At 50.8% G+C, this 25,391-nt stretch overlaps 1 protein-coding gene across 2 annotated transcripts in view; it reads left to right on the top strand.

Annotated features, from left to right (window-relative positions):
* CEACAM20 (CEA cell adhesion molecule 20) overlaps positions 1-25,391 on the top strand; it is a 65,381-nt gene that overhangs the window by 25,709 nt on the left and 14,281 nt on the right. The window contains exons 1-2 of one of the 2 annotated variants that reach the window (XM_047836406.1): positions 13,887-14,090; positions 20,116-21,609. The gene's annotated coding sequence lies outside the window, so the exon portion shown is untranslated. Of the gene's footprint in view, positions 1-13,886; positions 14,091-20,115; positions 21,610-25,391 lie in introns of those variants that run through there. The other variant, XM_047836405.1, reaches the window with a different exon arrangement.

Below are 25,391 nucleotides of genomic sequence, written 5' to 3'. Positions count from 1 at the left end.
GCAGTTAGAGTCTACCCAAGGGTCGGTTGAAGGGCCAGAGTATGGTTTTACAGGAAGACTGGCAGGCATGAGGCGGCGTAAACATTAGCAGACACAAAGAGAAAAACACAAAGATTATGGCATCCTAAGATGGCGTCTCCAGTTTCCGAACCTGTGGAATAAGCTGACCTTGTAAACAACGTATGTCAGGGAATCTCTCATAACCCAGGCGATGGAGAAGCCCGAGCAGTAAGAAATCAGTGGTGGCTCTATTTCCAAGAGTTTGGCCCTAACTTAGTTAAAAGAAAATTTTTGTTGGGGGCGCCCGGGTGGCTCAGTCGGTTGGGCGTCCGAGTTCAGCTCAGGTCACGATCTCGCGGTTCGCGAGTTCGAGCCCCGCATCGGGCTCTGGGCTGATGGCTCCGAGCCCGGAGCCTGCTTCCGATTCTGTGTCTCCCTCTCTCTCTGCCCCTCCCCCGTTCACGCTGTGTTCCTCTCTGTCTCAAAAATAAATAAACGTTAAAAAAAAATTAAAAAAAAATTTGTTTAAGCATCTGATGCTTGTGAGGTGTTAGAGTTTTGCTGAGTATAAGCAGACGGTTTGCTTTCTTTTGATTTGTAAAACTTTTCCAAGAGCCAGGATTTCTAGAGAAAGAGGCAAGGCAGCTCTTTACCGTTATTAATTTGTAAATTTTTGGGTAGGCCAAACCTGGGTATTATTTTATAAAGCAGCATTTGTATTAACTTTTGTGCCTTTTTTGTCTTGTAGGGGAAGGCCTTTACCCAATGAGTAAAAGTATTAGCCCATACCAACAAATGTTGGCATTTCTTTGACCTTGGCATAGGAGCGAAACCTAATTGTCAAGTCTTTTCTGGATAGCCTCCAGTTCGCCGGTGGCCTGGGAGAGCAAGTTTGTGGTTGAAAGGATCGTTTCTAAGACATACTTCACAGGCTGATACCATTTGCACAACTGTCCTTGACAATTTTTTTTTTTTTTCCCCCAGTAAGCATCCTTTGGGCCATTTGGGGTTTTCATGTTGGTTGTCCCCTCTGAGGACGCTCATTTCGGTCCTCTGCATTCACAGCCATAGAAATGGCCCTTGGTGCCCGGACCTCAGGAAGTCCGGTCTGACAAGGTACGTAAGGCCACAACTAAGGCCTCAGGTTTTTTTTTTTTAAAGCCTCCTTTTCTGTTTTGTTTGTAATCTACCCAACTGGCAGCTGGTAAGAGCTCCTCCAGGGTCCCTTCGAGGCCAACAGCCAATTTTTGCATTTTCTCTGAATATCTAGGGCTGATTGAGTGACAGATTTGTCCTTTAAAATCATCTCAGCCTTAGGGGTGTGGGGGGGGTGGGGGGAATAGCCATATATTTAATGAGAGCCTTCCTCAACCTCTCCAGGAAGGCCATTGGGCTCTCATTTTGTGTTTGTAAAATAGTGGCTAATTTAGCACAATTTAAGGGCTAAATCTCAGATTTCCTTAAATTTTTTTTTTTAATTTTTTTTTCAACGTTTTTAATTTATTTTTGGGACAGAGAGAGACAGAGCATGAACGGGGGAGGGGCAGAGAGAGAGGGAGGCACAGAATCAGAAACAGGCTCCAGGCTCTGAGTCATCAGCCCAGAGCCCGACGCGGGGCTCGAACTCACAGACCACGAGATTGTGACCTGGCTGAAGTCGGACGCTTAACCGACTGCGCCACCCAGGCGCCCCTAAATTTTTAATTTTTTTAATTTTTTTAATTAAAAAAAAAATTTTTTTTTTCAACGTTTATTTATTTTTGGGACAGAGAGAGACAGAGCATGAATGGGGGAGGGGCAGAGAGAGAGGGAGACACAGAATCGGAAACAGGCTCCAGGCTCCGAGCCATCAGCCCAGAGCCTGACGAGGGGCTCGAACTCCCGGACCGCGAGATCGTGACCTGGCTGAAGTCGGACGCTTAACCGACTGCGCCACCCAGGCGTCCCTAAATTTTTTTTTTTAATATCTGTCTCATTAAGGGTCTGATTTAACAAAAGCATTATATCTTTCTAGGTCAACTCAGAAACATGTATAATGTTCTGAAAAGCCTTTATATACTTATCGGATCAGAAAATTTACCTCGATCTCCTTTCATCTGTCTTAAACCTTGTACTGTAAAGGTTTTTTTCTTCTGGCATTCTAGCTTCTTGTAAGGGAAACATGCCTGTTACATTACAGAAAGGGCCTGGATAAGGTGGGTAGCAGGGAGCAGAATTGTATTTTTTTTTTTTTTTTAATATAGATTGAGGACCCGAGGAGGAGGAAGTTGAGGTGGGAGACTTCCCTTCCTCCTTCTCTACGTCTGTTTTGGGTACAGGTAAGGGGCCCTTAATTGTGTCCCCTCCCGATTGCTGGGCTCTAGAAAGGGTTGCCATTAAATCAGGATCCATCTGACGTTGCTTACCTATATCTCGATTTTTTTCTTTTTTTCTTTTTTTTAAAAAATTTTTTTTTTCAACGTTTATTTATTTTTGGGACAGAGAGAGACAGAGCATGAACGGGGGAGGGGCAGAGAGAGAGGGAGACACAGAATCGGAAACAGGCTCCAGGCTCTGAGCCATCAGCCCAGAGCCCGACGCGGGGCTCGAACTCCCGGACCGCGAGATCGTGACCTGGCTGAAGTCGGACGCTCAACCGACTGCGCCACCCAGGCGCCCCTCGATTTTTTTCTTAAGGCCCCAAAAGAATGCACATTGGGGAATTCCCCCCCATTTTCCTTCACATTTGCAAAAACAAGTCCAATTGTAGGGTACTATGGTCATTGATATTTCCTTCTGGCGGTCAGGTTCCCTCTTCCAATTTGTAATGGGGCCAAGCCTTTGGGCAAAAGGAAATGAGTCATAATGCATTCCAGAGGAGTGATCGCCTTAGTTGGGGGAATTACCCATCTATAGGAAAAAGAAAGAAAGTTGTCCCTTATCTCAATTTCCTGGAGCTGGCCAGGAGAAACCTCACCTCCTGGCCCCCGCATTTTGGCTGGCTATGTGCCAAAAGTCATTCTTGCCCAGGCTTGACCTCACCTCCCGAGAGCTGACCTGGTCTTTCTGGTAGGGACAAATCTGTTATAAGATGGCTGACAGGACTGATAGGGAAATTCCTGTCCCTGACCTAAGACTCCCCTTCCAGGTTCTTCTTCCCACCCTGCTTGCCATGCACCAGATTACTACTAATGAGGAACGTGGAGGTAACAGACTATAAATTGTGCCCTCTGCTTATGCTCCGGGCTCAGACCTCTGGGGAATGATCTCCTCTGAGCCCTCCTGCCTCCCAAGACCTCCAAGTATCGCTTGGTTCTTCTGCCGGGTGATCCAGACCAGTTTCTGTGACATTTCCTGTGGTTTTTTTTTTTTTTTTTTTTTTTTTTTACCCCTCTGCTTCCCACCTGTAGGACCTTGGGGATATGCACTGTGACCAGGCCAGACTTTCTTGGTTGTCGTAGTATGTACTCATTTTATTTTGGCCCAACAGTAACTTCCATATTGATCATGGCCGTTGAGGGAGGGCATTGAAGGGCCAAAGTCGAGGTCTATTCCCCTGCCTTTTTCAACAATGCCTACTAAATAAGTTTCAGCCATGTGGATATCCATTTTTGGCACACAGTGAGCTAAGTTTAGTAAAATGCCTCCCATGTATCTCAGTAAAAGCCCTTCAGAGACCGTCCCTCCCTCCTGCGGCAGAGGCATCCATTTCTCGGCTGAACAGGAACAACACAAAAGGGAAGGATTTGGAGGCCGGCACCAAGGGTATTACCATCATTTTCACAGCCTTTGGATGAAAGGAGGAATTTTAATCTTAACCCTGTGTACTTCTAAAACCCATTTATTTTAACCTTACTCCGTCCTGACCACACATACACTTTCTTTTTATTTAAAAAAAAAAATTTTTTTTAACGTTTATTTATTTTTGAGACAGCGAGAGACAGAGCATGAGCATGAACGGGGGAGGGGCAGAGAGAGAGGGAGACACAGCATCGGAAGCAGGCTCCAGGCTCCGAGCCGTCAGCCCAGAGCCCGACGCGGGGCTCGAACTCACGGACCGCGAGATCGTGACCCGGGCTGAAGTCGGCCGCTTCACCGACTGCGCCACCCAGGCGCCCCTACACTTTCTTTTTAAAGATTTTCCTTCACGAAACTTCTACAACTTTTCTTTGCATTTAGATGTTGTCCCAAGCCATTTCTCTCCAAAGAGCCAGTCTCATTTAGGACAAAATTACTTCCTTTACCTGCAGCAAAAATATATTTCCATTTTGTATATCTTTCTTTCGTATCTCCTACTTTTCTACGTACAGCGTTGCTTTTTTTTTTTTTTAAATCCGTTTTAACTACATTTAGTAGAACTTTAACTCTTAGAAACTTTAGTCTCCAGTGAAAACTAAGTAGTGACCAGTTGTGAACTCTATGTTACATCAGAATTTTGTTTTTAGATGGCAGGCTGATGAACCCACTAAGCACAAAGCATGTTTTTCAACTCTTCCAAATATCCTTAGTTTTTTTGCAACAAGTCAGAAGCACAAACCTGCATCTAGTAATTAGTGCTTCAGCCTCTTATCTCGTTAGATATCCAATGAATTCAATCTCAATTTATCGTGCAAGCAAAAGTTTAACATTTTAGGTTACCAAAGACTTTGAAAGCTATCTTCACAATTACTCGTGAAAATTTTGAGACAGACAAAATCAGCCATCACAGATTGGAACAGAGATAACCACTTATTTGACTTTTCGTAAATCTAGGTAGAATAAAAGTTTGTTTTTGTTTTTAATGTTGATGAACATTGTCTATCTCAAACCAGCAAACTTAAAATTAGCTTAAACACTGAGAATGTTTTACTTGGGTCCATGTAAGGCAATTTGTTCCCCATGGTTGTTTTTTACCTGGGACATTGGTCGGGAAATCTGAAGTGGGCAGTCTTCGGTCCTCAAAGTCTAGGGTGGGAGGAGGAGCTGGGGCGCCTGAAGCATCGGGGAGCCAGTTATGCGAGCCGCCCCCCAAGTGGGGGCAGAAACAGGAGGCGGGGAAGGGCAGGCAGAAGGGGCGCAGTGCCCGCAGAAGGCAGAGAAAGAGAATTCCCAGTTTTAAATCTTGTCAGCTCAGACAGAGGAGCGGACTCCAGGCTTTTGTTGTTGTTGTTGTTGTTTTGTTTTGTTTTGTTCTCCACTAGTGGAATTAGGCAGTCCATGTCAGTCCAGAGAAGACAGGGAATTTCCCCGAAACAAAGGAGTTTCAGCACCTGCTTGGGAATATTCCTTAAAGTCCCCGTTCTGAGGTAGGGTAACCAGAGACAGTTGGCTCTGATTGTCATAGTCATTGACCCAGGAAATGAATGAGAGACAAGTCCCCATACACAATCATGGCAACTCCAACCTGCTGCCCAGCATCCAGTGCCCATCACCTTAGAGTTGTAGCTTTGTTCCTCGTCCCTTGTGGAATTAGGACTGGGAGGTGATCAGGCTCCCTTTCTGACTCTTATGGGCAGGTCTGCCTAAATGAGCCTGGCTTCTTACCAGTCTCTGAACTGGTTCCTGGGCCTCACGGGTTCCATTGGTGCACACGGGGTCCTCGCCCCGGTGCACCGGGAGGGCTAGTCTCCTGCGGATCAAGCGCACCGTCTCCGAATCCCGGATGAGCCCCCAAGTAATGTAGCAGGATTCTTGCACAGAGAGTCGTGACACTGAGGCTTTTCTTTCTAGGAAGCAACTTTATTCCTGCCGGCACTGCTCAGTTGGGTTCGTATCCAAAGAGCTGAGCCCCAAACACCACGTGGCATAGTTTTTTATACATTTTTTACTTCTTTGTCTCCCACATATGGTAACGCACAAACATGCAGCCTGATTAAGTAAGTGGTCTCATGTTACAAGGTCATGAGGAACGTTGTCAGTACACATATAGCCAGGTTGCCTTGAGGTTTTTTTTTTCTTTCCTTATCACAGCCCCAGCTAGAAATAATCCTCTTGTCCATTGGATTGGTGAATGGAGAAGCAAATTGTGGAACATCCCCGCAGTGGAACACCATTTGGCAATAAAAAAGGATGAACTCTCGAGCCACACGGCAGCTGGGATGAGTCTCAGACTCACGAGGCCCAGTACAAGAAGCTGAACACAAAAGACCACGTGACATCTGATTCCATTTCCATGAACTTTCTAGAAAAGAGGCCTTGGGATGTCCAAGACTGGCACCAGCAGGCTTCAACTGGGAGGCCCGGTCACTGGGATTTGAAACGAGAGTCAGGGGCCCTCCGGCAGGTAGCTCACTTGGAAGCATGAAGTCAGGGGTCTACGGTAGCCATTTTCTCGCCTTGGTGGGGAGAGTTTGCCAGGGAGAAGATGATCGTGATAAGCGTTATATATGACGTATGTAATACATAAACCATGCATAGAACAGCACACACAAAGCCAGGCTGTGGACCCGGCAGCGTTCCCATGGGAAGGAGACAGTATTATCGCTCTTGTGTGTGAGAACAAGATGAGGAAATAGGGTGAGGGAGGCCATGCGGTGTGTGGGGTGTGAAGGGGTTCGTCTGACTTCAGGGAAAGGACAGAAGCCGCCCTGAGGGTAGGGGGGCCCTGGCTGCTCAGGTCCATGAGATCCAGCCTTGTCCTGCCTTTGATTTGGAGTCGCCTTTTGGTCTCCTGACAATAAATCCCTTTCCACTTGAACAATTTGACGTCAGAGTTTCCGGCCTCTTGAGGCTAGGGAGGCATCGGCGGTTCTGCCTCCTTGGGGGCCCCGACTTGCTTTGGCCACTGCCTGCCGATGCGTAATTCATGCGTTATGGTCCAGGGGATGAGGCGGGGATAACCCGTGGCACAAAAGCTCGCAGCTCTCTTTGGGGATCCCATACCTCTGGAGGCTCAGTGGCCTTGGCAGGCACTCAGAGTTGGGGGGCCGTGCCCTTAGCAACCCCAGGTGGACGTGACCCCTCTCCTCCACGACCGCAGGATCACTCCACACAGCTTATGTGAATTCTTGTCCCATGTAGCTACATGTCCCAGGTAGCTTGTCCCATAATACTAAAAAGAGCTGCAGGGGCGCTCTCAGAGCCCTGCCCGCATCCCTTGGATGTTCCCTGGTGTTCTAGTAGACTTCCAGCATGCATCTTGGTGCCTGTGGACTGTTTTCTGGCCACTCTGAAGGCCGCTCTCCCTGCATGGGCCAACTTGGGAGTGCCTCAGAACTAATACCCTGTGGGAACAGCACTCAGGCAATGACTGAGAGACATGGGAGCAAAAATACCCCAGTGCCCTTGAACCTTGGGTGTGCACCTGCCTTGCTTTCCTATAGGCTTGAGCTCTGGTTACTAGCTGTGGCAGCTGGCATAGTGGCCCCCCCTTATAATCTGTCCTCCCTGCTCTGTGTCACCACCCCCCCCCCCCCCCCCCATCACTGTTCCTTGAGCTTCCGAAATTAACTAGGAAGTCTCAAGAGTCCTCTTCTGGGAGATTCTAAACTAAGACAACAGCTAATGCTTTTGAGCCCTTCCCATCGCCAGGCCCGTGATCTTACTTAATCCGCACAAGAACCTCAGAGATGAGTACTACTGTTAATCCCCATTTTAAGGAGGAGGGGACTGAGGCACAGAGAGGGGATGTCTATCCAACCGTGGCAGGCCGAGTAGTGTCCTGCCAGGGATGTCCACATCCTAATCCCTCGAACTGGCGACTATGTTAGCTCCCGTGGCAAGAGGGACTTTGCCGACATAATTGAGTTAAGGATCTTGAGATGGAGTGATCCACCTGGAGTATTTGGATGGGCCCTTAGTAATCCTAGGAGTTCTTATAAGAGGGAAGCGGAAGGACCAGAGTCAGAGGAGGAGATATGGTGGTGGAAGGGAGGTCGGAGCACCGTGGTGGTGGGGGGCGGGGGCGCGTGAGCTAATCTAAGGAACGAAGGTGCCTCTAGAAGCTGGAAAAAGCAAGGGCATGGATTCTCCCCTGGAGCCCAGCGGAATGCGGCTGTGTTAAGTCATGTTAGATTTCTGATTTGCAGAACCGTCAGATGCTACATTTGTGTCCTCTTAAGCCGCTAAGTTTGTGGAAATTCGTTCCGGCAGCTACAGGAAATGAAGGCTTTTGGCAGCCACGTGACCTCTTATGACCTCACCAGGAAAGTCACGAGTCACTGTCTTAACGCTGTTGCCAAAGCAGCCCCAAGCCAGCCCAGATTCCAGGCAGGGGTCTCAGTCTCATCCTCTCCGTGGAGGGAGTGACAAAGAATTTGCAGCCATTTTAATACCCTAACAAGCTCATGATCGACCTTTGCTGCTATCTCCACTTATTAGATGAGGAGGAGGCTCAGAGAGGTCTAGTAATTTGCTAAAGATCACTCAGCTAGAAAGTGGCTGAGCCGGAATTTAAGCCCAGAGTCCTTATTTCGAAGTATTTCCAATGTGTTCTTTGAACCCAGCGTGTTCAGAGCCCCCTGTTTCCAGAAGCCAGACTGCTGACGTCTCTCGCTTCCTTTATTCAGTCCGTCCCAGCGGGGTCTGGCCAGGTGCTGATCACACACGGTTCTGGCCTTAGTTCGGACAGACTAACTTCAATTCCACGAGTATGCTGTAATCAATGAGCTCACTCTTCCTGGGCCCCGGGGGTGGGGGTGGGGGACACTCTAGATTAATGATGCTCGGTTGACAGGGCAGTTGAAATCCAGGGTGAATGGGTGGTTCATGGAGGTGTTGGGCCTCTGGATTGTTATCCTGTGGCTCCTGTAAACAATTGCCACAAATGTGGTGACTTACAACAGCACAAATGTATCCTTATATACTTCCGGAGGTTAGGAGTCCAAAATCAGTCCGCCAGGGGCAGAAGTCAAGATATTGGCGGGACTTTGCCCCCCTGGGAAGCTGTAGCGGAGAATGTGTTCCCTCATCTTTCCCAGCTTCTAGAACTGCATTCCTTGGTTCTTCGTCTTCAAAGCCAGCGTCATGGCACCGCCTCTGACCCGGTTTCCCTCTGCTTCTGTCTGCTCCTACCACGTGGCCCTGTTCTCTTCTGTCAAATCTCCCTCTGTTGCCTCCTTCTAAGCACACTCGCCTTTGGGGTCCAGCTGGGTAATCCAGGCCAATCGCCCCATCTCAAGACCCCTTAACTTCGTCGTATCTGCAGACTATCTTTTTACCACATAAAGGAACAGTCACAGGTTCCGGGGATTAGGACTGGGAAATCTTTGGGCACTCTCCCCTCGTCTCCACAGAAGCCTCGGCGGAGAGTGGCCAGGGCATTCTACGGACCACCCATCCCTGGGGAGGGGGCATTGCTGGCATTGTACTTGGAGTGATGGTTGGTGTGGTTCTGGTCACCACCGTGGGCTATTTCCTGGGCTTCACGAGGGGCCAGGTAGCCATGGCTTCCCTTTCCCGAAAGGAGGGCTGGGCTCTCATCTCCGCAGGGAGGCTGGGGGAATCCCTGGACAGGATGAGGATAGAAATGGGTGAACCAGATTTCTGAGTTCTCTTTATGCTGGTGGAGACTAAGGGCGGACAGGTCAGCAGAGACCCGATCACAGAAGCCTTGAATGCCAAGCTGAAGGCTTTAGAGCTTACTCGTCTGGGTGTGGGGGGGAACCAAAGAGCTTTCCCTGCTCCACAGGCCAGCCCTCCACCGCTCTGGGCCTGGCAGAATGGCTGGCTGGGAGAGCATGCAAGGGTAGCATGTGGGGGACAAGAGCTCAGAATTCTTTGCTAGGTGTGTGGAAGCTAGTGGTGAGAAGGGAGGCAGAGGCCTGTTTGTAGAGACCTTGAAGGCCAAGCTCAAAACTTCTCCCGCGGGGGGTCAGCGAGCACCATCTTCAGCCACCCCCCCCCCCCCCCCGCCCCGTTGCATGTAGATCTGGGGCAAGGAGGTGGTAAGGTTGAGTGAGGAACAAGAGAACGGGGCTCCCTGTGTGTGTGTGTGTGTGTGTGTGGCAGGGAGGCGGTGGGAGGAGGGACATTAATGGTGGAAAGGCTGGTGTGGGTCATGTCATGGAGGCCTTCGACACTAGAGCAGAGATTTGGGATTTTAGCCCCTTGTCGCGGGAAGCCCCGTATTCTGCACCCCCTTCCTCTGGGCAGAATTAAAATCCTCTCTCCTCTGACTTCCCCTCCGGCTCAGGGCCGCTGTGTTTTCTCACCTGAGAGGGTAAGTCCGGTGCCGATTATTGCCGACAGGGTCAGCAGGTGCACAGCGGGGCTTGGGGAGGGGTGCGGCATCCAGGGGAGGGAGCTTGAAAGCTGTGGAAGTGTCTCTGTAGATGAACCTCTGTACCTTCCTCTCCTCTGTCCTGCATGGGAGGCTGAGGCTGGGCCGGAGGGCCCAGGGGCTCCCAGGGGCATGAGGAAGGGGCCCACTGGCCGGTCCAAGGACCCCTGGTTACTCCAGCTCCCCTTCTCTTTATCACCCTCAGAAGATATATGAAGAGTGAGAGCTTGAAGGGGTCACTGCAGGAAGTCAGGGGAACTCGAGGCAGCTCCCTTGCAGCCTGTCCCGGTCCTGCCATCTTCTGCTTAGAATGCACATCCTGGGCAGTGTGAATGGAGCCCCATTGGAGTGTCAGCGCCCTGGGGGCAGGGCCTTGCCTGCTTTGTGTGCCGTCGTGGCCGCAGTCCCTGGAACAGCGCCCGGCCCGTGGTAGCTGCCCAGTGTATGTGAGTTGACCGGCAGAATGAGCGGACAGATACCCTCTGGGACTACAGTGAGGACCAGCGCACAGACGTTCACGGCAAAAGCCGTCGATCGGGTCAGTGTGCCGCCACCCAGAATTGAGGGCCCTTCCTGGCCTCCCAGCCCTCTTCCTGGCTGCTTGGGCCTCTTGTCTTTGGGCTTCTGGGTTCACTCGGCGAAGCAGAGATGCGGGGAGGGGTTATCTTCATCCCGCACACGTGGCTGAACTTCAGGCCCCGCTCCCTGGGGCCAGGGGCTGGTTTTGCTTTTGTCCTTTGCAGACTCAGACATTTCGGCTTGGAGTAGTGATCCAGAAGGCCAGCGCCACCCTGACACTCACTCCTTGGAGTTTTCTGCCGTTGAACAAAAGGGACACCCAAATGCCAACAAGCACGTGAAGAGATGCTCCAAGTCAGAAGTTCTCAGGGAAGTGAAGCTCAAAACAGCAGGATGTTATTGGACACCCGTCAGCCTGGAAGAGCGAGAGGGCTGGATGATGCCAAGTGTTCGTGGGGACAGAGTCGGGGGAGCCTCAGACAGCGCTGGCGGGAATGTGGGCGGCAACAGCGATTCTGTGGACAACCTGGTAGGACTTGGGAAGACCAAGCATGTGCAGCCCCCAGGACCCAGCAATTATCCTCTTGGGTATATACTCCCACAGGAATGTTCTCGCAGCCCAAAGGAACCTAAAGATGCGCATTGTAGGGGCGCCTGGGTGGCTCAGTCGGTTGAGCGTCCAACTTTGGCTCAGGTCACGATCTCACGGGCCCGTGAGTTCGAGCCCCGCCTCAGGCTCTGTGCTGACAGCTCGGAGCCTGGAGCCCGCTTCGGATTCTGTGTCCCCCTCTCTCTCTCTGCCTCTTTCTCTCTCTCTCAAAATTAAATAAACATTAAAAAAAATTTTTTTTTAAAAAGAACCCCCAGGTTAAGTCTCCCGTGCCCCTGTTCCTACCTGCTCTCTCGAAGCTTTCAGAGAGAGAGGGTAGATGGGAATTCTGAAAGCTCGCGACCCTGTCTTCATCCTTCATGCCCACGGAATCAAATCCAGCCCCCAGCATGTGCCTGACAAAGTGGGCTGAGCCAGAACCTGCCCCAGGAGAGTGTGACTGTCGCCAGATGTGTGGGTAGGCCACAGGAGGACGAGGAAACACGGTGCTGGTGGGAAGTGGCTCCCTGACTGGATCCTCTTGCCCCTGGCACCCCCAACCTCACTTACTTCGGTTGTTTGAAGTTTTCATGCTCCTCCCACCACAGGGCCTTTGCTTATACTCTTCTGTCTGCCATGCTCTTTATACCAAGTAGGGATTTGGTTCCGGGGCATGAAACAGAAATTCAAAATAGCAGTGCTTTTATTAATAGAGCATGTAGTTCTCTCTCATGGAATGTAATTGGTGGTAGTTTCATGGCAGCAATGACCCCACTTCTCCACTCGCTGTATCCACACCCCCTGTACCATGACTTACAGCTTCTTCCATCAAGAGGCAGAATCCTTTTCCTGCCCCCCCCCCCCTCCCTGAGTCTGGGCTGGCCTCCTGACTTGCTTTGGTTAACAGAATGAGGTAGAAATAATAAAGGGCTAACGCTGAGCCCAGGTCTCAAGAGAACTTGTGTACTACCTGTGTCTCTCTCTTGAAGCCGCTAAGCTTTAGGGGGGTTTGTGACACAGCGATAGCTAATTGGTAAAGAAATCACAGTCTGGTCTTGTGGCTTCATGGTCCCCAGAGATCCAAGCACCTTCTGTGTACGTCTTTCATTGTACCAGGCATGGCCTCCTTCCATAGGTCTCCTCATTGCTCAAAGTGGCTGCTGGCGCTCCAGCCGTTGCACGTTAGTCTCTTGACTTAGGTAATTCTGACCTTTTCGATCCCAGACCAAACGATCCCATGAACAACACTTTCACGATTTGCCCCGAGGTAAATATCCTCATGTATCAATAATGATTGTCCTAAGATAAATACAAGAGGAATTGTGAGGTCAAAGAGAAGGCACATTTTTATGTCCTTTGACACATCCTGCTTAGAAAGCTTGCAGTGGCGTGCACTCACCCTTGCCAGCGCTAGCTGCTGTCATTTAAAAATTCGGCTGGGGCGCCCGGGTAGCTCAGTTGGTTAAGCAGCTGACTTAGGCTCAGGTCATAGTCTCACGGTTTGTGAGTTCGAGCCCCTTATCGGGTGAGCTTGGGCCCCACTTTGGGATTCTCTCTCTCTCCCCCTCCCTCTGCCCCTCCCTCACTTGTACTCTCTCTCAAAAATAAAAAAACAACAGGGGCGCCTGGGTGGCGCAGTCGGTTAGGCGTCCGACTTCAGCCAGGTCATGATCTCGCAGTCCGTGAGTTCGAGCCCCGCGTCGGGCTCTGGGCTGATGGCTCAGAGCCTGGAGCCTGTTTCCGATTCTATGTCTCCCTCTCTCTCTGCCCCTCCCCCGTTCAAGCTCTGTCTCTCTCTGTCCCAAAAATAAATAAACATTGAAAAAAAAAATTAAAAAAAAAATAAAATAAAAAAACAACAACCAAACAAACAAAAACATAAAAATTCTAGACCACTGTTTTTCACACTTACTTTGTTTTCTCCCATGCTGACCGGGTGACACATCTTTGTTGACCCTCTCTGCCCGTCCATCCATTTGCCAAGCAGCCCGCAGGCGTCAGAAACCAAGCATCGGGGTGACTCGAGTGTCCTTGTGGCTTCCTCGTCCACCCCTAGGCCTTTGGACCCCAGCTGGCCTTTGGAAACTGCCTGCCAGGCAGAATCTGAGGCGGAGAAGAAGCCGCCTTTACTTTTCCTCTTGTTCTCTATGGCTTGTTCCGCTAAACTCCCATCCGTGGCCTTGGAGGCTGATGTCAACACCTTCACAGCAGGCTGCAGGTGCCTGGCAAAAACTAGCCCGGAGCCCAGGCTCGGGTCCGTAGCCCGTGACTCCAGTTGGGGCCAACGCTGTGTGCCCGGCACCTCGGGTGGCACGGAGGACCTCCGGGGCACATGGAGGCTGCCCCCGCCCCCTGCCGAGGGGCCCAAGGCCACGCTCCTCATCAACAAAAGCAGGGCCGGGCTGTTCTTTCTGGCCGGGTAGCTGGGTCACTGCAGCCTCTGGAGGAACCTGCGGAATTGGTGAGACCCCAGCCTGGTGCCGGTGGACCCCGCCCTAAGCCTCGGGCCCTCTTCCCAGGCTCACCTCCAAGACCCTGGGGGCACTTCTGTCCCTCACGGGGCAGTCTGGGCTGAACGGGGGCGGGACACAGAGGGACAGGACTGATGGGCTCTCTTTGGGGGTGACGAGAAACCAAGGACCCTGCAGCGGTGCGTGTGGACACTTCTCAGACGCTCCTGCTTTTCCTCTAGGTCTAGACTCCAACTGGGAGGAGGCAGAAAGACCATGGGGGCCTCACGAAAGCATGGCTGGTCCCTTAGAGGGTCCCTGCGGACGGAACTTCTGGAATGGCTCCGGCGTGCGGGTAACAGCTACGTGCTCACGTTTCCTGATTTTCTTCCCCAGCCCTGTGCGCCACCCCCCCTTCACATCGTAGGGAATGGCACCCCCGTTGTTTCAGGTGCTCCTGCCCCTGAACCCAGAGCCTCCTCTGACTTCTCTCTCGCTCGCCTTGCGTCCCCCCCGATCTGATCCGCCAGCCAATACTCTCGGCTTCAGGATGGCCAATGTCCGCATTTGTCGGTTTCGTGATTGCAACCACTTCGGTTCAAGTCACCGACCTCTCGCGCCTGGACTGTTGCGGCCACCTCCGGACCGCCTCGCTTCTGCTTTGCCCCCGGGGTTGCCGCGTGTAACTGTGCGTGTAGCGGGGACCCTGCGGGTGTTACCTGTATGCGCATCGCAGCCTGTCTCTCCGAGCTGAGCAGTGTGGCCACTCTGTCCTTGGACTGCAAAACCCATTCACTGTGCAGCCAGAATGATCATTTAACGTCACCCCTTCGCCCCAAAGCCTCCAGTGGTTCCAGAACTCTCTTAAGAACACAATCCTTAAAATGGCCTAGGAGAGCGGCCGTGAATTGGTCCCAACCACGGCCAATACTGCCCCCTAGTGGGGGGCAGTGTGTCGGGTAATTGGCAATGGGGGGATGTTCTCGTCTCAAAGCCTAGAGGGACCTTCTAGGGCAGTGGAGGGTCAGACTTGCTAAACTACTTGCAATGCCTAGGAGAGCCCCACAGGACAAATAACTTAATAATAATAATAATAATAATAATAATAAATCATATACATATGATTCATATATATACATTTATATATTTTATATACCTGTACATAATTCTCCTCCTCCCCCTCCTTCTCCTTCCCCTTCCCAAAGATGCCAATAGCACCTGTGTGGTGTGCCCGCCTTACCTCTGACCTTATCTCCTACCTCTCTCCTTTTCACTCACTCAACTCCAGCCACACCGATCTTTCTACTGTTCGCTTAAACCAACACTCTCACTCCTGCCTCAGGGCCTTTGCACCTGCCCTTTCCTCTCCCTTTGTTGAGCTCCCATGAGCGAGAACCTAAAAGGGGCTAATTCCAGTGTTGGAATGCTGCCAAGTGGCCCCCGTGGTAGTGCCCCTTGCCTCCTCCCTCTGCCTGCTTCACGGGCTCCTGCAGTAAGCAGGTGTCTGCCCAGCTGGCCGTGGCCTCCATTCCTCCCTGGGCCACCGAGGGGAACGACATCAGCCTGTCTGTCCAGGGGCTCCCTCAGAATCTCATCTCCTACAAGTGGTTCTGAGGAACAGCCACCACCCAGGTTACCCAGATCCTTAATTTTATTTCATTTATTTTTATTTTTTAAATGTTTGGTCGTTTTTGAGAGAGAATGAATGAATGAATGAATGGGGCAGAGAGAGAGAGAGAGAGAGGGAGACCAAGGATTTGAAGCAGGCTCTGCACTGTCAGCAGAGAACCCAACGTGGGGCTCAAACTCATGAACTTTGAGATCATGACTTGAGCCAAAGTCGGACGCTCAACCGACCGAGCCACCCAGGCGCCCCTGTTACGTTTGTAAAAAGTGTGATGCCACTTAGCGTTGTCAGGGATGTGGGAAGTGAACACTCCCAGGCACGGCTGTGGAGAGTGTAGGGAGAAGCCTTGTTCTGAAGGCGCTTGGGTCTTTTCTGGCACGGAATTTTTAAAGGCTTTCTTTGGGAATAATTTCAGATTTCAAATTGTGGCAAAAATCGTCAAAAGGGTACAAAGAACCATCACGTCCCCCTTAACCAGATTCGTCTGTTGTCACTATTGACTCTTTATCATTCTGTGCTCTCTGTCTCTCCCCATCCCCAGCCCCCATGTGAGAGTAAGACACAAACATCACGACTCTCTACCCCCAGATACCTGGAGTGTGCATCCCTAAGAACAGGGACGCTCTTACCTAAACGACTGTGGACTTCGTGAATGCACAGTGATGAACTGCTTGTAGCAAATTGTCCACGTTCCAACTCTCAGTCACTGCGATAAAAAGTCCTTTATAACATATATCCCCCCCCCCCCCCCATCCAGTTCAGGACCCAGTCTGTAATCGGGAGCTGTTTTGTGTCCTGTCTCTTGAGCCTCCTATAACCTGGGACTTTCCCACAGCCTCTCTTTATCTTCAACAACAGTGACTTTTTTAAGGACTACACCTCCCCCTTTACAAAAGAGAACATTTCTCACTTTGTGTTTGTCTGATGTTTCCTTGTAATCAGGCACTCCTGGCCAGCATACTGCATGTGTGAGGTTGTGTCCTTCTTGGGGACGGGGCACAGTGTCCGTCTGTCCACCGCGGGCGATGTCATTTTGACCACCGAGTCAAAATGGTTGCTGTTTTCTCTTTCCTCCCTTGGAATAAATAAGCATTGTGTGGACAGACACATGAAGGCCGTATCCTACTCACCAAAACTTCCTCCGAGGCTGAGCGTCCACTGACGGTTCTTGCTTTGGAGGTCTTGCAAATGACGATTTCCTGAGTCCAAGACTCTCAGCATTGAGCAGTCAGAAATGGGATTCTTCCGTAAGCAAGATCCCTCCCCCACCTCTCGTTCCTGTCCTCTATTTTCTTTCTTCCTTTCCTCCTTTTCTTCTTCCACACTTCCTCCCTCCCGCCTTCCCTCCCTCCCTTCCTCTTTCTCTCTCTCGCGCATCTGTCGTCTATTATCTGCCACCTACCTGTATGCCATCTATCATCTACTTATGTATCACTCTGTCATCTACCTACTGTCTAGCCACCCATCTTTCTATTATCCATCCGCCCATTATCTATCAGTCATCTGTCTATCTCTCATCGCTATGTGCTCATAAATTTCTTTTTTAATGGCTTAAAACTCATCACTGGACTTAATATTTTGGTGCTTAAATTCTTCCAGATGTGGCCAGTGAGAGCCTCTTTGATCTTCCTTGTGACATGCCCATTTTTCAAAAGCACTTCCTTCCTTTCTGGCATAGGACATCCCAGGCTCGTGTTGTACATATCCTGCTCGACTTCTGGGTGTTTATCCAAAGGAAACAAAAACACGACCCGAGAAAGATAACCGGCACCTCCCATGTGCACTGCAGCATCATTTACAGTGCCCAAGACACGGAAACAAACCTCAGTGTCCTTTGACGGATAAATGAGTAAAGGAAACGTGTAAGCTATGTTGCATTGAAAATTTCCGTTTGCATGTTTTTGCTGCTGGTACATAGGAATGCAGTTGAATTCTGTGTGTTGATCTTGTATCTGGAGACCTTACTGAACTCACTTGTTGGTTGTAGGAATATTTTGGTTTTGGTTCTTGGATATCATTTAGGATTCTCTTCGTAGACCATTGTGACACCCACAGACGGAGACGGTTTTATGCCTTCTTTGCTGCTCTGGATGCCTTTTCTTGCCTGTTTCACTGGCTAGAACTTTCAGTACTCTGTTGAATAAGAGTAGTGAGCCCAGACATCCTGACTAGTTTCTAATTTTAGGAGCAAAGAATTCATTGTTCTACCATCAAATATAATGTTAGCTGTAGTGTGTGTGCGTGTGTGTGTGTGTGTGTGTGTACTGTTTTTCAAGTTGAGGAAATTCCCCTCCATTCCTAGTTTTCGGAGGGTTTTAATCATGAACAAATATTGAATTTTCTCAAATGCTCTTTTCTTTTTCTTTTCTTTATTTTTGAGAGGGACGGAGGGAGAGAGAGAGAGAGAGCACGAGCAGGGGAGGGGCAGAGAGAGAGGGAGTCACAGAATCTGTGAGCTGTCAGCACAGAGCCCAATGTGGGGCTTGAACTCACGAACCATGAGATCGTGACTTGAGCTGAAGTCGGACACTTAACCCACTGAGCCACCCGGGCGCCCCTCTCAAATGCTTCCGGCATCAATTTATATGACCTATGTGATTTTTTTTTATTAGCCTGTTAATATGGTGGATGACATCAGTTGGTTTTCAAATATGAAACCAGTCTCGGATCCCTGGAATAAACCCCACTTGGTGCTGGGGTACAGTTCTTTCTACGTATTTCTAAAGTCTATTTGTGACTATTTTGTTAAGAATTCTTGTGTCTGTATTCCTGTGGAGATACGGTCTGTAACTTCCTTTCTTTGTACTGTCTTTGTTTGGTTTTGGTATCAGGGTAATATTGGCCTCGTAAAATGAATACAGAAGTATTTCTCCTTTTTCTATATTCTGGAAGAGATTGCATAAAATTGGTGCTGATTCTTTAAAGAGTTGGTAGAACCCTCAGGCAAAACCCTCTGGGCCTGGAGATTTCTTTTTTCCTGGATTTTAAATTACAAAATCAGGGACGCCTGGGTGGCTCAGTCGGTTAAGTGTCTGGCTGTGGCTCAGGTTATGATCTCATGGTTTACGAGTTCGAGCCCCGCATTGGGCTCTGTGTGGACAGCTCAGAGCCTGGAGCCTGCTTTGGATTCTGGGTCTCCCTCTCTCTCTGCCCCTCCCCTGCTCATGCTCTCTCTCTCTCTCTCTCAAAAATAGACACTTAAAAAGTTTTTTTTTTTTAATTATAAAATCCACTTCCTTAACTGTTATAGGGCTATTCAAATAATCTGTTTCACACTGGGCTAGTGATGGTACTTTGTGATCTTCAAGGAACTGGTTCATTTTCTCTACATGGTTAAATTTATGGGTGTAGGCCTGTTTGTCCTGTTCCCTTATCACCCCACTGTTGGTCGCAGGGCCTAATGATGTTTACTGTTTCTTCCCCAACACTGGTGATTGTCCGATAAATTAGTAATCCGAAGGCTCCCTCTGTATTTTCTTAGTAATGGTAGAGGTTAATCAATTTTATTGATCATTTGATAGGACCAGCTTTTTTGTTTCACTGACCTTCTCTGTGGTTCAGTTTCATTGATTAGTGCTCTTTATTATTTTCTTTCTTCTGCTTGATTTGGGTTTAATTTATTCTTTTTCTAATTTCTTGAGGTGGGAACTTAGATTGTTGAAGACTTTCCCTCTCAGCCCTGCTCCCACAACTTTGACGTGCAGTATTTTCATTCTCATGCAGTTCAACGTATTTCTTGTTTTTCTCCGAGCCTCCCTCTTTGGCCCGTGGCTTATTTATAAGGTGCTGCTCAGTCTCCAAACGTTTGGAGAGTCTGCTATTATCTTTCTGTTAGTTATTTCCAGTTTGAGTCTATTGTGGTCACACTGTATGATTTCCATTTTTTAAAAAGTTTGCTGAGTTCTGTTTTATGGCCCAGGATATGGCTTATCTTGGTATATGTTCCATGAATGGTTGAAAAGAATGTACGGGGCGCCTGGGTGGCTCAGTTCGTTAAGTGTCCGACTTCAGCTGAGGTCATGATCTCGGTTTGTGAGTTCGAGCCCCGCGTCGGGCTCTGCGCTGACAGCTCAGAGCCTGGAGCCTGCTTCGGATTCTGTTGTCTCGCTCTCTCTCGGCCCCTCCCCCACTTGCATGCACACTGTCTGTCTCAAAAACAAATAAATAAACCTTAAAAAAAAATACAGTCTTCATTGTAAATCAAGACCCTTTCCAGTTTACCCTTTTATAAACTGTGTGGCACCAGATATCTTTATAGCTAATTTCTTTGCACATGGTTATGATAATTTCATTAGGAATAATTATAAAAAGTGGAACCACTAGGGCAAAAGGTATACCTGCTTCACAGCTTTTGATCTGTATTGCCAAACTCTCTTCAAAGAAGATCTTTACTAATTTATAACCTAGTCTTCACCCGGCCTCTGCAGTCGGTCCTTAGAGTAGCCCATGATTACCTGAAATTAGAGGCAAATGTGTGCATGGGTGTGTTTTCTGGGGAGAGGACCCGGGATCCACTCTTCAGGGCAGTGGGTGAGGGCTTGTTGGGTATGTGTGTGAGTGTGTGTGTGTGTGTGTGTGTGTGTGTCCCCATTAGAGTTGAGGCTGGTGCCAGATGTGCTCACTTTGGAACCAGCAAAGCCAGCGGTGGGTGTTTCCAAGGCCCCAGGGAGGCATTTCCTGCCACTGATAATTCCCGGGGCTCCAGATCCCTTTTCAGCCCTATCACCCTCCGTTTCTCTTTTCTCCTCCCCAGAAAAGGCCGCCAACCCCGGTGGCAGCCCTGTCTCCCGTGGAGCACGTGGCCTCCTTGAATTTGACATGTGTCTCCCCAAAACAAGGAGGTGATGATCTGGTGGTTTCTGAATGTCGAGGTGATTCGGGGAGGGGAGGGGCCGGTGATGTCGGCGGATGGCGGGGCCTCGCATTCCCACAGTCACACGCCATGACTCTGGCACCCACCACTGGGACACCAGGAGGCACCTGGGAGCCAGACCCCACGAGGGCCTTGTGCTGATGTGGCCTGCGAGTATGGGTTTCCCCGCCCCGTAACAGACCCACCTCTGCAACACAGGGTACCCCCCTCCCTACCGCCCACTGGCCCATCCACCATTTATAGCCAAGAACAGGGGCCGTGTAGATGGAGCAAGGGCTCTACAGACTGGCCGGATTCAAATCCAGGCTCTGCTCTTTCTGAGCTGGTGACCTTGGGCAAGCTACATCACCTTTCCGTGCCTCAGTGTCCTCATCAGAAAGGTGGAAGTCACAGTCGTGTCTCCCTCCATGGGTCCTCGTGAAGAGCAGAGTCGGTTCACGTAAGAACTTAGCCTGGCACGTAAGTACTCCTCCCACAAGTTCGTTCACCATGTATTTATTTAAGAGGCACTTACAGAGCCTTTATTATGTAACAAATTAGGGACTTTCAGACTCGTCCTACCTCAAGTTCGAGGTCAGATGTAGACCACAGGATTCCAATCTCCCAGAAATTCCAGTCCTTAGGACACAAATATTTGCAGCACTGAAAGGACTCGAAGATACCCTTCCTTCTACAAACAACAAAACCGAGGTCAAGAACGGGGAGGGGCTCAGCCGAGATCTCACAGCGGGGAGTAAAGGCGGGAACTTGAACCCAGGTTTCTCCCCCTCCTGCCCCTCCGTCTCTCTTGAACGATATGAGCTCATGCTCTATGCTGAACGTTAGCCCAGGCAATGCAGCGGACATAACAGACAAGCATCTGTTCTCACGGAGCTGAAGTCTCGCTAGGGGCAGTGAGGGACCCAGACACCACAGTGAAGGGGTGGCTGCAACAGTTCATTCATTCATTCATTCATTCATTCATTCATTCATGGGGCAAACTCCCAGGTTATGTGACTGCACACCGCCCTCAATGTGTGGAACTTTCAGCCCTGAACTAAATGCCCAGTCTGGTGGGAATCGTGGTCCTTGTTTTCCATACTTTTCCCAACTAGGATGTTTTTCTCTCGGTCCAGGTGGCCCTGACACTCCACCATGACCTCACCAGACCCAACTTCACCCGAGTGATTGGTTCCAACGTCCCCCTACTCTGCTTGGCTGACTCCCAGCCCCCTGCCCGGTACATACGGAGCATCAGTGGGATCCCCGGGCCTGATGGCCGGACCCTCTTCATTTCCAGTCTCTCCAGGGCACGCTCGGAGGTCTATACCTGCAGGGCCTCAAACTCCATTTCCAGCTCACACAGCAGCGTGGACGCCGACATCACCTTCTCAGGTATTGCTCTGTGGGCTGAATGTGTGTGTCCCCCGCAAATTCATAGGTTGAAATCCCAGCTCCCAGAGTGATGGTGTTGGGAGGTGGGGCCTTTCGGAAGGTGATGAGGTCACGAGGACAGAACCTCCTGAATGGGATCAGAGGCTCCAGAGGGATCCCAAGCTCCTTCCACTGTGTGAGGACACGGTGAGAACCAGGAAGAGGGCCCTCACTAGAACCTGACCACGCTGCACCCGCCAGAACCATGAGATATAAATTTCTGTTGTTTATAATCTTCCCGGTATGTGTTTTGCTATAGCAGCTGAAACAGACCAAGACGGATGTACAGCTAGGGTTGAGGCCTATTGGTTGGAGGTGAAATGCCCAAAATTTAAGAAAGAAAAAGAGATCAAGAGAAAAAGATCATTCCAATAAATAAAGTCCCTGGGACTTTATTGTTGGAGTTTGGTTCTATTTTCTTCTTGGGATTCTTTTCTTGGCTCTTCCACGCCTCTATATACTCAGCAAGATTTTTCTAACCCGTGTTATGCAAAATAAGTTTTTGTTCTTAAACTAGCAAACTGACTCTGACCTGTAGGGGTTGCTTTTTTTTTTTTTTAAGTATTTAAATTTTTTTTTTTAATGTTTATTCTTGAGGGGGAGACAGTGTGAGCGAGGAGGGACAGAGAGGGAGGGAGACACAGAATCCGAGGGAGGCTCCAGGCTCTGAGGTGTCAGCACAGAGCCCGACGCAGGCTGGAACTCATGAACCATGAGCTAGATTATGGCCTGAGCCGAAGTTGAATGCTTAACGACTGAGCCACTCAGGCGCCCTCTAACTAAATGTATGTATTTTTTTATACATTTTTATTTTAGAGAGTGCAAGCAGGGGAGAGGGGCAGAGGGAGACAGAGAGAGAGAGAGAGAGAGAGAGAGAGAGAGAGTCAGTCCTAAGCAGGTTCCATGCTCAGTATGGAGCCTGATGCAGGGCTCGGTTCCATGACCCTGGGATCACGACCTGAGCTGGAATCAAAGTCAGATGCTCAACCGACTGAGCCACCCAGACGCCCCGCCCCGTTGGTGTCCTGCTCGTTGCCTGCCTCCCTCTGCCCCTCCCCATCCTTGCATAAAAGTGATTTCTTTAAGGGCAGAGATCTGTATTTGTTTCATTTGCTGGTCTGTGCTCCAAGCACCTAAAAAAAAGTGCCTGGCACATAGTAGGCCCAAATAAATGTTTGCCGAGGGAAGGTGGGCGCGAGCCATAGAGAGGCAGTACGGGCTGGGAGGTCAGTCGAGGTCATGCTTGGGAAGACACAGCCTGGGGCCAGCCTGCGTGAGTCTGGCAGGTGAGGGTGTGGGGGCAGCAGGGCCCTGGGTTTATTTGCACTTGTCAGAGACCAAGTAGAAGTTGTCTTCCAGGGAGGGGCCCAGGAAGTTCCTCTCTCTTGTTGGAGCAGGAAAACACAGAACCTGCCATGGGGAAGGGGGGTGGGGGATTTGGGGAGAGAAAACCCCAGCCCTGTGTGAAGGGGCAGATTCGGGAAAGTCCACTCCAGTGGTGGCTCTGTCCTCTAGGGTGGGGCGGAGGGGAGGGAGAGGCGAGGGTCTCCGGCCCGGGGCGGTGGGGGGCACTGGGCAGCGGAATCCGGAGGGAAGCCTGGCTGAGGAGCGGATTGCAGGTCAGAACAGGATGGGTAGACGGAGGCCTTGAATGCCGACTCAGGTGCCCCAGGTGCGCTCAGCACAGGGAGCCCCAGGCACCGGGGGTGCGGTAGGGTGATGCGGCCACCGGCGTCCATCTGCGTGTACAGAGGAGACGGGGCTGGAGGTGGCCAGGAGCCACTTTCGGACCTGGGAAGGCAGGACACGTGGAGGTGAAGAGCCAAGTGGGTCAGAGCCTGTGGCCCGATAGGCCCTGTGACTTTAGGCGAGAGCTAAGTCACCTCCCCTCCGTGAGCGTCGGTGTGGTGGGCGATGAGATGGGATAATAATATCCCCTAACCTGCTTGACTCTTCCTGTCTCCGTCGCCGAATCACTTCCTGATATGCCGCGTGACGTACCTGTTTCGTATGCTTGTCGCGTATGGTCTCTGTCTGCACTGTGCATTTTGTCCCGAGCACCTAGAGCAAGCCCAGGAGGTGCTCAGGGTGCGGGCGTCGAGTGACGGAGTGGGTGCGCACTTCCACAGAGGGGCTGCTGTCCCGACGCCTAGTGGAGACCCACGCCCACCGAGGGCTCGTTCTGTGCCGGGCTCTGCTCCAAGCCCTTGCCCGGCCTTAAGTCATTGTCTCCGTCTGCAGCTGGGATACGGAAGCTCACAGAGGTGACATCCCCTTCCCGGCAAGGCGCAGCTGCGGCGTGGAGGGCGGAGAGGCTGAACCCTCCCCGCCCCGTCTTACAGCGGAGGACCGGGTCACGAGGGCGGGGGATCGACGCGCTCAGGGCTGAACACGTGGCCGGTGGAGGGGCCAGGTTTCGAACCTCCAGAGCCAGTTTGCTAAGCCTCGTGCTTCCCTGAAGCAGATGCTTGGTGACTGCCTGTGGCAGGAATGAGACCCAGGCGGGCAGCAAGCGGAGGTAGCCGGGTGACTGAGATCTTCTGTGATGCCAAGGTGCCTCTCGTGCCCTAAGTCGTGGCTTTAGAGTTTTCTTAACCGCTACCTACGCCGCCCACCCTCTCACTTCCTCTTTTCTGGAGCCGCCTGAACTTCCTTCCTTGCCGCCAACTCAGCAACCTCCCACATGCCGCCCCTCCGCCTGCCAGACTCTCCCCTGACCCACCCCTGCATCTTCCGGGTCTCAGGTTTGATGGCCTCTCTTCCAGGAAGCCCTCCCTGACCTCCAGGCCAGGTCACGTGCCTCCTCCAGGCTCCCCCCCAACCCAGCCCCGCCCGTGCTGGGTTGGCACAGATGGGGAACAAGTTCATCTATTCTGCCGGACTGTGAGCCCATGTGGGCAGGGCTGGGGATGCCTTGGCCACTACTGTGTCCCCAACGCTACTAAGCACAGGGATCATCACAGAAGAGTTCAAGGCATGTTTGTTGATGAATAAGGAAGTGAATGAATGGATACATGAGTTGATGCTCGTTAATGGTTATTCCCTAACTCAGTCGATGACACTAAATCTTGGTCTACGTGCTCTCAAAGACCAACAGCTTGTCTTGCCCGCAGGGAAGTAAAAAAAAAAATGTAACTCCCCTACGTTGAACCTTGACTGTGTCCCCAGTTCTCAGCTCAGATGTCTCCTCTTCCAGGAAGCCCTCCTTGCCTCCCCCCCACCAGGCTGGGTCAGACACCCCCTGGGGCCCTCCCAACCCAGTTCATTCTGTGCTCCCAGCTTTTTATTTATGACCAGTATCATTTCAGCTCATTGAATATTTCCAGGCTGCTCGTGGCGAGCTTGGCACTGAGCCCGATTGTCCTAAGGTCTTCACAAACAGAAGCCACCGTGATTGTTTTTGTTATCATTACGATTGCCTATCATTATCTTGGCTCCTGTTTCCCTTAACTCTTAACATTCTCTTATTGTCGCTCCCTGGTACCTCTTCTCCCTGGATTGCTTCCCCGTCCTGGCAAAGAGGCGGCGGGGGGGGGGGGGGGGGGGGGGTCTCAGGAGGAGGGAGACATGATTCTCAAAGGACTCAGTGCAGAGGAAGGAAAGAGAGCCCTGGGGCGGAGGGTGGAGGTGGGTCCAAAGTTCCTTCTTGCCACCACCCCTGTCTGTCCTGGGAGCTGCTGTCACCATCATAGTGCCTGTGAGTTTGCAGCAGGGCAGAGGGGAAGGAAGAGGGAGCTGGAGGG

The sequence above is a fragment of the Prionailurus viverrinus genome, chromosome E2 (genome assembly GCF_022837055.1).
Source record: "Prionailurus viverrinus isolate Anna chromosome E2, UM_Priviv_1.0, whole genome shotgun sequence".
NCBI classification, from domain to species: domain Eukaryota; kingdom Metazoa; phylum Chordata; class Mammalia; order Carnivora; family Felidae; genus Prionailurus; species Prionailurus viverrinus.
Note: the sequence above shows the minus strand (reverse complement) of the source record. Positions and strands in the feature narration are given on the sequence as shown.